Raw genomic sequence first — 11,195 nt, forward strand, 5'->3', positions numbered from 1 at the left:
TGAAGGTTTATGACTACTCATGTCTAATTGAGTTTGGATGGGGAAGGCTGTTCTTCCTGAAAGGCAATCAATGTGGGAGATGGAATTCCTGTGTGAGGTTCACCTGCAACAATCAGATCTGCATCAAACAGTGTGGGTTTTGTTTCTTTTCCTATTAAAATCTGAACAGAGCAGGAATCCCAGAACAGATGGCAGGCCCTCTGTTTGTGCTCATTGCTTTCTAAAGGAAATCCTCTTGCCATATCCAGATCAAGAGCTTTAGTTGGAAGTAGGCTTTAAAACCCTCTGTTCCTTATTCCTCTCCCCCCTGTAAGAGGAGTAGCATGAAGCATGGGAGCTCTTGTAGCAGAAAGTGATAGGAGAACGACTGCTTAGTAACACTGATGTTAAACATTTGCCTCCACATGAAGTCGAATTCAGCTGCTGGTCCAACACTCCCCTCACAGGTTCCTCCTTCCTATCTCATCTTTAACTTGCAATTACAATTGAGAACCAAGTTTTCTCTGGGCTTTGTATTCCCAGAAGGCCCACAGCAATGCCTTTCTGAGGCTGTCTGTTTCAGTAGGGGAATGGCACTTCTTTGCAGGTAGAAGTCACAAATCAGGGTACCAGCTCTCTGTTCTTTTGAAATACTGTTTCACAGATGTCTTCTCTGTTGTCAGCTGAACTTGGTGTGTTCGTGTCTCCTACCAACCATGGCTGTGTCTCACTGCTGAATTGCACCCTCTCCTTACCAGGAAGGGCTGAATATCTTGAATATCTGTACTGCTTTATTTCAATTACTGGTTAAAACCAACCAAACAAACAAAACATAGCAGGCAGCTTATATGGGCTTCCTGGCTTAAGAAAGAAGAGGCTACTTTGTGGTGAGGAAATGGGGCAGATCAGGAAAGAAGTGGGCGAGCCAGCTGACAGAGAGGCATATTAGTATGGTTGGGGGGGGGAGGGATGTAATTTTAAGGAAGCAAATGGCAGCCAAACACCACTAGTCTCAAGATACCCTGTCTTTGTCCTTCTAGGATCTGGTGGTACCAAGCGTCTGGCAGGTATTTTGCTGACCTTCACTTGCAGGATTTCACGAAGCACGTTCAGATTTGTGTTTGCCTGTGTGTTTCAGAAATGTTTCAGTGTTGTTGGTTGTGTGAGAGGAAGCTGCAGTTTTTCAGTCTGGTATTTTCTTCTCCTGTCTTCTCCTTCCTCCTGTTTATTGAATCCTTTATCAGAGATGGAAAGATGCTGGGTTTTTTGGTTTTTTTTTCTCCAGGGCTGTGGGTGGGCTGGCTCTCAAGGTAGAGAGCAGCTTGGTTAATTTGCAGAACTAATAATTTTTCTTTGGGCCACTCCACTGGCAGCAACAGGCTTCAAAATGTGGCTTCCATGGAAACATACTGCCATGGAAACAGAGAGGCTTGACAATCCTGAAGAAATATTTGCTTGTACCCTTCCTTCCCTCCACCATTCTGTTTCCCATGTGATACGTGCATGTTTGGTTATCCCTGCCAGCTTCAATCAGTGCATTCAAAATGCTCCAAGCACAGAGGTGCAATTCTCTCAGAAGAACACAAAACAAAAGTTGTAAAAGCAATGGTGGCATTTCACTGGTATTGTTTGCACAAAAAGCCATTGTAAGTCTGGAGGGAGATGTCACCGAGCCATATTCTGGTGGGAAAAAGCCCTAAAAGAAATGCTTCAGCATTAAGTTATTTTATAGGGGCTGGCTGGAATGAGCTGCTTTGGGGAATCAGGCCCTGCACCCCGTCAAACAAATTGACTCATCCAATGGTTAACAGAGAGAGAGAGAGAGCAGCAGTGCTTTGCTGGGTCCCTTCCAGCTGGTTTGCTTGATGCTGCGTTTTCAGTTGCTGCCTGTCACAGCTGCTTTCACACTAAGATTGGTTAGCAAATTTTGGCAGGGTGACAAGCAGCCACAGTTCATCAACTTTGCTCTGATTCAATGTGGAGTGGGAGGGGGAATGGAGCCTTCCAAAATGTTTTGCTAAGCAAGAAGCAGGGCAAGGGCTGCGTGTGGCAGAATGTGAGCCAAGTAGATGAGAGCGAGGCTTTCTGTGTGATCAAGAGCAAAGCTCATAACACTGTGTGGTGAGTGAGGTATGGATCCCATCTCCTCCACCATTCCCCCACCCCCCAAGCCATCCTGAAATTTCAGAAGCTGTTTTTGATCAGCTGGCTTGAAAATAATGATGCTTGCAGCTCCAGGCTGCATCTAGAGAAAGCAAAATTGCTTCCTGTATTTCTTGCTCCTTTTTCTGCTCGTCTGTTTCACTCTGTGTTTCATCCAGGTGTGTACCTTATAGTAGCTTCAGATCCACTTGCTTAGCCAGCAGGCTCCAGCACAGCGCTGGGATCTGTACAAACTTGTGAAATGAAATAGGGAGACAAGTCATGGAGCTGTGTGCAGGAGGACAGCTGACAGAATAACACAGGTTGGTGAATTGGGAACGTAGGGCCAAGTCCTGTCCTCCTCGGTCAGAGAACTGCGTGATAGGAAAAATTCTAATATGAAATGTTGTAACTTTAAAGGATCTGTAACGCACAGTTAGAGGTGTACCTATGTGTCCCTGCTGTAATACTTTACATGGCCCCATGGGATGGTCAAAGCAGTGGGCTTTTCTTAATTTTTTCTTAATTTTTTTTTTCTCTGTGCTTTGTGTTTTGTTCCTGTGGCATTAGCTGTGGGAAAATGCCATTTCTGGGGAAAAAATGCATATATTTGCCATGAAAACCTTCTGTGAATCAAGTAACTCCCAATCCCATCCTAAGCACGGAACTCCAGAACAAAGCTTCAGCAAGTGCCGGTACCACAGCGCCTAGATTCCTCTAGTGTTAAGCTGTGTCATATTACTGCTCTGCACAGCAATCTTCAAGTAGTTTGGGTCCTTCCAGGCTGTGCTTGCAGCAGACTGGCAGTACTGTCCAGGCTAAGGGGGGGATGCCATCCAGCATGTTCTCTTTTTTATGAAAAGATGCTGTCACTCATGACTATGGAAAATGTCCTTTATTTGCTACACATCCTCCCACCAGCAGCTGCATGCAGATTTCCTCATGTCCTGTCTTGGAACTGCCTTGCAGTGACTCCATGCCCTCTGAAGCTGTTTCATCACAACACTTTCCCTCTCCTATCTGAAGGTGCTCTCAGCTTCATAGCGATGCACGAAGTGGAATCTACAAAACCTGTCTCCATTCTCATCAGTTGATCTCATTTTAATTAAAACTGGAGCAGACTTTACCCTCCAGGTTTTGGCCACCCCATTTCTTTTCTTTGAAGCTTCAACCACTTGAGCAGCGTTGCAAGCTATCATCCCTCTCTTCATGCCAAATACCCGACTGGCATCCAATTTCCCCATGCAGGAACTCCTCGGAGTGGGGAAAGGGAGAGAAAAAAAAAAGGTATGAAGTAATTTGCAGGCATCCCATATCCACTTGTATGCAGAACGAAGAGAGGTGTCAGTGAAACCCTTCCCTTCCCTTCCCTTCCCTTCCCTTCCCTTCCCTTCCCTTCCCTTCCCTTCCCTTCCCTTCCCTTCCCTTCCCTTCCCTTCCCTTCCCTTCCCTTCCCTTCCCTTCCCTTCCCTTCCCTTCCCTTCCCTTCCCTTCCCTTCCCTTCCCTTCCCTTCCCTTCCCTTCCCTTCCCTTCCCTTCCCTTCCCTTCCCTTCCCTTCCCTTCCCTTCCCTTCTTTCCCCTGCCCTTTCTTTCTCTCCAGCCTTGTGTGGAGCCGAGCATTTTGGAGAGGAAAGGAGGCTTTGCCAGGTGCTTTGCTTTGTAACCAGTTTTGCTTCTGTCCTCAGACATCTGTGAGTCTCAGAATTGGAAACCTCTTTTGCATATAAATAAGGTCTGCTATGTTCAGGAGATACGGTTATGAGTTTATAAGGGAAGTGATCAGATTAATAGGCAGCAATGAGAATGTTCAATTATTCTGGCTTCTGAATAACCATCTTCTGTCAGACCGTGTCAGCACACCTCCTCATGTTGAAAGCATTGTCTGAGATCTGCGGAGCACTCAGGCCTTTCCCTTAACCAAAGGCAAATACAAACATGCCCCAACACTAACAGGTAGTTTCTCCCACTCCTTCTTGGTTCAGTGGGAAAAAAGTTGCCATCCAAGTATTCAAAGCCGTTTTGGACAATTTGCTCTGATCTCTTCAGAAAGTCATCCCTGTTAATTGCATTCTTTCTCAGCTTTTGCATGTAAATGCTGAGCCCTTTGGGTGGGAAAATCTCCCCACCCCAACTCCAGCCACATGCAGAGAGACATGTCACCATCTTTCCTGCTAGCATCTGTGCTTCTCTGCTGACCAGAAATATTTCGCCTGACTGTGTTAAGGTTGCTCTGATGTCTCAGTATTTCAGCCACTAAATTGCTTCTGAACACCCAGTTCTTTCCTCTCCTCTGGGAACAATAGAGTGAAGGTCAAGTCTTTGCTCTTACAGCAGAAATTCCAGTTGCTCCCTAATGGCATTTCTGCCTGCTATTGAATTTCTGCCCTGTTATATTACTGAGGCCGTCATCATCTTGCTTCTGATATTGTAGTCCTCTTCAAAGTGGTGGCTCAGTGTCATCAGCAGATCTCCCTGCCTGGCTTCTCTTTCTGTCTTGGTCACCAGATGATTTAATTGCTTGATGGATTTAATTGTTGCTGCTTTCTCCTTGTTCACTAGATCCTCTTTTGTCAGTGCAATTGTGGCATAAAAATCCTGGCTTCTGTGCAAATCCCTCTGTAAGGAAGCTAGCATGACTGAAGCTACTTGTACAGGAGTTGTATAACTAATCTCTTAACAAAAATAAGTGAAATCTGGTTGAACGGTGTTTCTCAGTGAAAGAATGAGCATGTCTGGGAATGAATGAGTGGGTGGTAGCCTGCCATGTAAGCAGTGCTGCTCTTTCAAGCTTTGGAATTGCTAAAGGACATGCTTCCCAGATCTCTAGATTCAGGTTTTATCCTCTTAATGCCAAATGACAATTAAAATAAGCAGATACCTGTTGTTGATAAAACTTCAAAATACTTAATGCCTTTTGCTTTACTATGGGAACTATACAGCTGTAAGTAAAAGCAGAGATCTCGTGTGCGTTTCTCGTCTGTTTTCTTCCCCGTTCCTGACACAATGCTGACAAGTCCAGATTTCTTCCACTTTTGATTACCAGTTGAAATCTAAATCCTGCAGATTTGATTTGTGAACCATCCAGATAACGTCCTTCCTCTCTCCACCTGTGCTGCTTCTGGAGCATAGACATTTATCCATGCATTGATGGGGTTCTGCAGGGCTCCATTCTGATGCCCTTTTATGGTTTCATGAATTACTTCGATGCAGGATTCAAAGACAAACTAAGTAAACTTGTGGATGATGCTAAACTAGAAGGAACTGTCATCTCCCTCGATAGGAGAGCAGCCTTGCAGGGAGGGCTGGCCTTAACTACCTGTGTGAAATTCAACAACAGTGTTGAAAAAGTTCTGTGCCCTGGACAAGACAAACTCTTTCCTTTTGCTTTTCAGGTTATGTGAGGATAGAAGCCAGATTTTCCCATCAGGGTTTTGTTTTGGTTCAAAGCTTTGTGAAAGGAACAAGCTGCTACGCATCACCTCCTCTTGCCATTGGCATATGCAAGGCAACTCGTTCCTCTCTCATGGGCTGTTAGCCCTTCTGAATTACAGTGTATATATTGTGTGATGGGAGCAGACACATAACCTGCTACTGGGCACCTCCATGGTGAGTTGTTTGCGTGCTTAAAGCCTGTGACTGGATGTGTAATTCTCCAACATTATCAGTTAATCACGAGCTGCACATAAACAGGTCCCTTAAATTATGCTTTTGGAAATATGTCCCCCTTGAGCTTCTTCATTATCAGTTCAAGACTGCAACAATATCTGATTGATGACTGCCAGCTTCTGGCGGCTCCCCTACAGCCTTTGAGCCTTGCATGAGTTCCTTAGATGGGCTTAATCCCTCAACTGAGCTTTATGGACTGCTGCCAAACTTTCCCAATAGCACCAAAGTCACTAAGCTTCCTTTCCTTTTCCACTCCTGTTGTGGCTTTCCTATTCTTGTCATGTGTTTTTTTTTTCCCTCTGTTGAATAATTCAGCTAATACACTGGCACTTGAATGCTTGAGAGCTGTGTGTTCCCTAATGAGGGAAGCAGCTTGCCAACTTTATATCTTTCCAGTCGTTTGACTGCAAACCCAACATCGTTAACAAATCACCATGGAATAGCTGTGGAAATACAGAACAAATTGTGGTTGTCTTAACTTAAGTGTGCAAGGAATTAAAAATAGAATGAAAGAAACCCAAACCCAGCACAGGGAAAGAAATATGGGAGCGAAGTGTGCCTTGAAGGAATGGATGACAATACACAGAAATCTCATGCAACTTCCCTCTGCCTCGCAGTATCCGCAATGAGAAATGATATATGCGAGAATGGATGTTAATTCTCCCAAGAGACACTGTGCTAATTTGGAAGATAGGTGTAGGTGAATCTGTTCGCAGCTCTGATTTTCTTTCATGTTTATGTGAATCAAGGTTTGTATACAAAGCGATTTTTTTCTTTCCCAGCTTTTTTTTTATTTATTGTTTTTTAGCCTGAAGGTTTTACAGTCCATGTGACACAGACCAGAGTTTTAAAAAATGACCATGACATTTTGCACATAGATTAATCCCCTATTGGCTTGAGTTCGTTCAGACTAAGATTCACACCGATATGTTTCAGGTGAATGTTTAGTCCTTGGCTCTCTGTGCATTTTGTCTTTCCTGGATCCCCATCTCTGCTTACTGGAGCAGCAGCTCTTGGTGCCCGAATGGTCCTACAAGATCTCCAAGCAGGTAAGGATACGTGCCAGGTTTCTCGTTTCCTTTTCGGGATGACAGCTCTCAGAACTTGGGAATCAGGCGGAAATGTAAGCTGGTTGGGAAGCAGGAACCTACCTAAGGTAACATGCAAGATAAGGGCACCAAGATGGTGTTCTGGGCCTGCTTTACATTAGCTTAACTGGTGCTCTGGGTGCAGGTGCTTAAACTCAGGATGAATCTCATTTTGCTGTTAGATGTTATATACGTAGTTAAAAAGCTGCCAGAGAACCAGTGAATACCGTGGCAGTGCTAAAAGTCTTTGTTTTTGAGTCAGATTAATGCAGAAGGCTTGTGCTTCTCTAGGCAGAAGTGAAATGTTAGCACACTGTCCTATTGCTTGCAGAACACAGGAGCCAGCAAAGCACAGGCAGAAACAAAGTCCTGGGAGTAGACCATTGTCTTCTATCAAAGAGAGAGCTACAAAGATGCTGGTCAGGATGTCTGACACATTCCTATCCCTTAAGGACTTGACAGTGAAACCCTTTCAGAACTGTCTAGATATCCAATAGCATCCAGCTCCAAGAATACTTGCTTAAGGAAGAGCTACTTCCTTGTTAAGCAGCAGTTTAGTTGTGGGGAGGGTGCAAACAATGTCAACATCTCCATTTTTGAAGCAAAGATGTGTTCATGATGGAACAGGCAAGAGATGAGAATTTAATAAATAGAGCTTTTCATCCAGAGATATCACAGTCGTTCACATTTCAGGGATGAGGGAACGGAGACCTGTGAAGCTGATGTGGCTCAGATGTCCTCATGCAAGATGTCCTCATGAGGTGGTGGTAAGGTTCCCAGCTTGCACAGGATGAGGGCCTCTTGAATCTCCTCCCAGAGAAATTATGGGGCTGAACTTAAATTACACTGAGAGCTGCATGAGCTTAATATCATTATCTTAACTGTGTGCACAGAAAGTACGTTTTCTAATTTCTTTCCTGTTGTGTTGCCAGTATTCACACAGAATGCAGAGCACCGAGCTGAATGGCAGAGCTAGGCAAAACTTGGGGGTTCTGGATTGAGCTCAACTGATTTTAACTGGAAATTAAAATCCCACTCATCTGGCCTGTGATTGCTGTGATCTTTCGAAGATGCAAGGCTGGCTTCAGTCAGCATTGCAGTAGAGACATTCTGGGAACTACACTAAAATAAAATGGTTAAAGATCTAACTTCGGTTTGTTTGCGCTCAAAATATGGGGAAAGGACACTAAAATGAAGAAAAATGAAGATGGATAAAAATAATAAAAAAAGAAAACAGCCAAAATGAATGACTCTGAGATGCCTAATGGAGTGCTGCCTAGAGGGAATGCTGACTTAAAAAAGGTGGATTGATCCCCTTTCATTTGCACACAAGTGTTGAGCACCCTACCTTTTGACTCTTGCTTGTTTCTAATCTATCTTCTGTTTCCCATCAGTCTTGCTTATCTCTTAGTCTATCCTTCATCTCTTGGTGGCAGGAGCTAAAATAACCTTCTGCTTTGCATTGCATGGATATGTGTGATATGAAGCCAGATGGCTGCAGAGATGAGCAATTGAGAGTGTCTGCACGTTATTGATTGCAGCTGCTGTTTTTGCAGTTGGAGGTGGTGGTGAGGTTCCCAGCAGCAGCCGGTAACAGGTGGACAGAGAGTGATTTGGCTTGATGGTATGTCATTAATATCTTCTGGAATGGGGTTCTGTCAGCCCCGCTCTGGGCTTAGGTCTCCTGCAGGTCCATGAGACCATAGGAATGGGAATATTCTATCTTGCACTTCCAAGTGCTGTTTGGGAGCTCACTTTGATGTGATCCCATTTTCTTGAAGCTGAACTCATTTTCATTGTTTCTTGCTCTTCCTCCTTTGTTTTCCTCTTACAGCTGCATTGCATTACTAAAAATACTTAAAAACGTATCATTTACTGAACTGCTTCCTCTGCTTGTTCTTGTTCCAGGCACAAACATCCACCTCTCTCTGAACACCTATCTCATTTGCTTAAATTAAATCACTGCTTCAGAGAAGATCTCCAATTTTAGGAAACAGCTTCTGTTGTTCTGTGACTCCAGCTTGTATCCTCACGTGCAGCAAGAGACCAGTGCTCAAAATAAGGACCCGGTTTAACAATTAATGTAGGGAAGAGTAAGTAACGCCTCCATCCTCTAGGTTGGAGGTTGGAACCTCTTGGCTTATGGCTAAGAGTTAGAAAGGCTGTTTTGGGTCAAGGTAGCTTTGTCTGACTCTGCACTCTGGTCCTGTCAGTGGCCAGGAGGAGATGCTGAAGCAAACATATAACTAGTATATTTTCTGGACCTGTAACCCCTTGCCAGAGGCTAGGATGTTCCTTCTGGAAAGCAGTAGTATCAGAGTTTGATTACTTCTTGGAAAATCTGGCTCTCCTACTCGGAATAACCTGAAATAAACCCCACGATGAGTCTGTTAAAGGATTCTGAAGGAACAACATAGACATAAAACAGCTTAGCTCTGATTATGCCCTGAAAACTATGCTAGTTCAGAGACCGAGAGGATCAGCCTTGTGATATTTGGAAGCCTGTGGTGGGGACAATGGCCTAAAGAGAGTACATAACTGGGGGCCACACAGGTGCCTGAATCCCTTGGGAACAAGCTTGAGATTTTCCTTCTCTCCATATCTTCCATTAGGGAACTTCTGCTATGCCAGCTCTGTTCATAAGGGGATTTGTGCCTCAGGCACTGCATACCTCTCTGCTCAGAGCCTGAGGCATTTTGGTATCTGCAATTCAAGAGCTTTCAGAATGAGAAGGCAGGCAGTTTGGGGCGGGATAAGGTACTTCTCTGTACACTAAGTATAGAAGCATTCCCATAGGCCAGTAAGCTCCCACAAGGTGGCTCAGTTACACTCAACATGATGGCTGTGCATGCAGGTCTCTTTTTGTGTCTGAAATGGAGTCCAATTCGACTCTACTTTAAAAATTATATTCCCCATATAAAAACTCCTGGGTTTTTTTTTGCATTTAGCCACAGCCGCATACACAGTTATGTATAAATGCTGTGCATATGTTCACACATACAACTGCTCTGGTTCTGTTTGTGGCTATTTCCTATCTGACGTGATCTGACTATAGCAAAAATTAAAATAAAGATCAGATTAGTTACCGTGGTAACAGCTACCCCTGCCTCATATGACGCACGGATTCTGTGAAGTGAAGGAGCACGTATCAATTTACACTCTTAATTTTTGGGACGTGCAGGGCTCAGCTCTTCCCAGGAGGTCCTCTGATGACACCAAGCGCTATCCGTGCTTTCATTCAGCAGCTCATCCTCTTTGACTTTCTGTAACTCACAAGAGCTTTGGAGCTGCTGCCACCATCTTTTGGTAGAAACAATCTTCATTTCAGTTTCTTTCTTCAAACAAACCGAAGAGAAAACACAGTGAGAAAAGTCAGGTATGGGGGGTACTGAGGCAGTGAGGGATGTTCTTGGTCTTTTAGGACATAGGCAGCACTGGGGCTGTCTTGGTTCATTTGTTTCCATGACTGTATGTCAAGGTTTTGAATGTTTCTGCCTTGTGTTGGAGAAAAACAAACAGTCTCGAGTAGGAGTAGTCAAATTAATGATGTCTTGTGGTGTGAGATTTCACTCGTTACATCTCCCAGCTATCAGATCTCTTAAGGTGTAGGATGAGACAAATTATCAGATCTGCAGGAGAAGAGAACATGAAGAGATAATACAGTTGACTGCAGTTAATGATTACTACCATGTGTCTATGTACATTGCAGGGATAATATGTCTTTTTGACTCTTGCCCTCTGGACACACATCCACAGCATCTTTCATTCTGCATCCTTGGTCCCTACTCAGGACTTGTTCCAGAGCTATCAAGGTCTCAAAATCACACCTTTAAATGCATTGTGTCATATAACATCATTTCCTATGCAGGAAACTTCAACCGACACAGTTTCTCACCATTGTGGTCAGGATTTATTGGATCTAATTAGACTGTTTCTAAAGCTGGAGTAAAGAGCCACAGGCTCTCATGAAACACCGAATCATACGTTCTCCTGAGTTTCCCATGGAAAACCCTTCAGGAAGAGATTTTGTTGTGGCCGCGGTTTCATGCACTGCAAGAGGACATAATGTCCACAGTGCAGTTTGAGGCATCTGTGTTTTCACAGCTGTAAGAACAGAAAAATATCATGACTGCTAATTATATTAATTGAAGCTGTGCTGCTGTTTGTGTGAACATTCACAGATTGGAATACAGATTTTTCCCATTGTCTTACTTGCAGACAGAAGCTGGGGGCCAAGCCTACAATTCCCAGCCACACGTGTTGGGATTTCTGAAATACAGCTGTTCTTTAGAAATGTATTTTAAAAATGCATTCACTGA

At 44.0% G+C, this 11,195-nt stretch overlaps 1 long non-coding RNA gene across 3 annotated transcripts; it reads left to right on the forward strand.

The window, feature by feature from the left end:
- The first annotated feature begins 965 nt into the window (after positions 1–965).
- LOC125693606 (uncharacterized) lies at positions 966–10,910 on the forward strand. Of its 3 annotated transcripts, none has more exons than XR_007377176.1 (6): positions 966–1,046; positions 2,301–2,444; positions 6,725–6,837; positions 7,570–7,643; positions 8,433–8,500; positions 8,785–10,910. It is a non-coding gene; the product is annotated as an uncharacterized LOC125693606 (long non-coding RNA). The 3 variants fall into 3 exon arrangements; XR_007377175.1 differs by lacking the exon at positions 966–1,046 and adding an exon at positions 1,980–2,109; XR_007377177.1 differs by lacking the exon at positions 2,301–2,444 and having other exon boundaries at positions 979–1,046.
- The last annotated feature ends 285 nt before the right edge of the window (positions 10,911–11,195 follow it).

Source organism: Lagopus muta, chromosome 5 (assembly GCF_023343835.1).
Source record: "Lagopus muta isolate bLagMut1 chromosome 5, bLagMut1 primary, whole genome shotgun sequence".
Classification (NCBI taxonomy): Eukaryota; Metazoa; Chordata; class Aves; order Galliformes; family Phasianidae; genus Lagopus; species Lagopus muta.